Raw genomic sequence first — 3,022 nt, 5'->3', positions numbered from 1 at the left:
TAATTGACTTCACCAGAGAGGGGGCTGGAATTGAAAAGGAGGCAGAGGATTAAGAAAAACGTGACCAAAGCAAAGTTTTCTGATCAAGGCTCAAAGTATAATATTAAGCAATTTTATATATAGGGAAGGCCCAGCGGAACGCATCCTTTTTCTCTGTTGGATTATGTTGCAAGGCATGCTCAGTGAAGAGCCTAATCTTCTAAGTTCATGAAAAAAGTTGTATTACAACCACAGCTTTGGCATCTACTGTCACTGGTTCTCCACTTGGTGAGATGAAGTCTGTCCTGTGTTCATAGGCCAATTGATTAATTTGTGTGGCTCATACTACTTCCTGTGCACAGATGAGAACACACTGAGTTTCTAACTCAGATCTCTTGGTTGACACACTTTGGATTCAGGGTAATAGTAACAGGTTGGTTCTTGTAATAGTGTCCCCTGAATTTCTGGATTTGTTTTTGAGTTGAATATGCAGTATTACATGATATCTTCAAGTATTAAAAAGTCAAGATTCAGTAACCAATGCCTTTCCATAGTTCGATCCTGAATTTTACACTTAATCCTTTCACTGTAGTATGTGCCTGTCATTACATATAACTAAATTAAAACTTGTTTATTATCTTCAGTTCCAGAAATGAAAGTTTTCTGTTTATGATGAAAGTATAGAGTCAGTTTCCTCAAATTTAGAAAGGGTTAAAATCAGTGATACATACATCCATTTAAGATTTGCAGAAATTTTTAAATAAATAAAATTAGGAAGTCTGAAGTAGAATTGAAATTTTAAGATCATTTAATCTTGATTAATCAGGGTGTGTTTCTCTGATTTGAAGTCTTTACACAAGAAGCTTAAAGAATGTTTAGATACAGGGTGATGTCCAGTGTAGCACAGAGAAAGAAAATATAGAGAAAGTTAAAGATGCTTGAGACCATATAAAAATATAAATCTTCATAGAGAAAAGAAATAATTCCAAAAGTATCAAGATGTAAACCTGTCAAAATATAGAATTGGAAACAGAAATAAATATTGTTAACATATTTTGCAACAAGGTCACTTACTGTGAAGTATATGTCATTCAGTTAAATGATTTTTTTTGAGTAGGAGATGTTTTTCTTACCAAAATTACAGTGCTAAGGAGGGTGACAGAGGGAAGGAGAGGGAGAGAAACATTGAAGGAGCAGGGAACCAGAAAGTAAATGAAAAGAAAAAATACCATGACAGGGTTAGACATATATGCCTTACTACATATAAGATATGGCAGGTCAGCCAGGACTAGCAGTGAAACCCTGACTCAAACAAAATAAAACAAAGACAGACAGAGGGACATTTTTGTCCTGATATGGTCTGGAAGTGCTTAGAGAAAATGTTTACCATGGTTCTTCTTCTTCACATGTACTGTAGGGTAGAAATTTCCTTTTGTTTAGTAGACTCCGAATTGTGTCACCCTAGGGTACTGGAGCTTGGGAAATGATGTGAGGAAAAATGGTTCCCAATGCTGTCATGTGTCATGTGTTGTTTCAGCATTGCTTAAAGTGTAGATAATATTCTTCTACCCAGAATCAGATTATAGTGAAATTCTCACCCCCAAATTCATTACACAGCCCTTTTTATATTCGTGTCCAAATTATTTCTTACTAGATCTTAATCTGCTAGGTTCCTTCATAAAATGTACCTCTGCTGGATTCAGAAACTTATTCTGGGGCCACCATCCCTAAAACATGTTGTCTTTTCAAGGAATCAGAGGTTGTCTCTTAGGTTTTCTATGTTTTTATTTTTTAAGCATCCAGAGCTCTAATAGGAGCACAAAGGAAAGACCTCAAATGAGAAATCATGAAATAATCCTACATTCAACTTGGAAAGTTATAATTTTAGATAGCATTGTATCCAAGAATTAAAAGGACAGTAAAATGCAGATGTTGCCATTAAGGACCATGTGCAGCAGTGTCTGAGGACAGTTGGGATCCAGTGGTCTTGATTTTTATTGTTTTTCCTGCTGCTGTTTCTCTTTGTTTTCCTGACCCTCACTTGGTGGAAGTGTTCATACATTGTCCAGTAATATGTGAGCTGGAATGTTAATACATGTGGAGAAACAGCCTAACAATAAGAATACCATGGCCTTGTCATGTGACTCTGTGCTAGCCTAGGATAGATGAAACACAAGGTCCATGGCCCAGAACTAAAAACAAAGACAACAAGTGTCATTCAAGCACTGGGGAAGTATAGACAAGAGGATTACAAAGGTTTCCATGTACAGGGGACAAGTAAGGATAAGAACTGAAAGGACTGGCTTGGGGAGGCAGAGGGTGAGAGTATAGGAGAGACTACTGGACTAGCAGATGGTTTAGGAAGCAATTCAAAAACCCAGTACAATAGAATTATCCTAGGATCTTTAAGGGTTACCATGGTGATTTCTCCATACAATGGAGGATATGTACTCTTAACTGAACATCTTATGTAACAAGCCAAGTCTCCAAGTAGTAGGACTAGGACACCACACCAAGGCAAATCACCTTCCACCTTCAAACAGTCCAGCCTGCAAGATTCTCTGGGGCAGTTCTGGTTTATTTTGTGGTTGTGGCCAACTAATTACCGACATTACTTAAAGCCTAAACCACTAGAAGGGGTACATGGCTGACACTGCCTAGGTGACAAAGAAACAGAAACTGGGTGACTCAGAGTTCTAAAAAGGAATCCAAGAGAACTAGCAAACTAAAAAAGAAAGAAAGAAAGAAAGAAAGAAAGAAAGAAAGAAAGAAAGAAAGAAAGAAAGGAAGGAAGGAAGGAAAGAAGGAAAAAAAGAAAGAAGAAGGAAAGAAAGAGGGAGGGAGAGAGTATTGGAGAGAGAAATAAAGGGAGGGAAAGGACAGGAGAAGACAGGAGAGGACAGGAGAGGAGAGGAGAGGACAGGAGAGGACAGGAGAGGACAGGACAGGACAGGACAGGACAGGCCAGGACAGGCCAGGACAGGCCAGGCCAGGCCAGGCAAGGCAAGGCAAGGCAAGGCAAGGCAAGGCAAGGCAAGGCAAG

This window comes from Grammomys surdaster, unplaced genomic scaffold (genome assembly GCF_004785775.1).
Source record: "Grammomys surdaster isolate TR1022 unplaced genomic scaffold, NIH_TR_1.0 373, whole genome shotgun sequence".
Taxonomy (NCBI): Eukaryota; Metazoa; Chordata; class Mammalia; order Rodentia; family Muridae; genus Grammomys; species Grammomys surdaster.
This window is presented reverse-complemented; position numbering follows the sequence as displayed.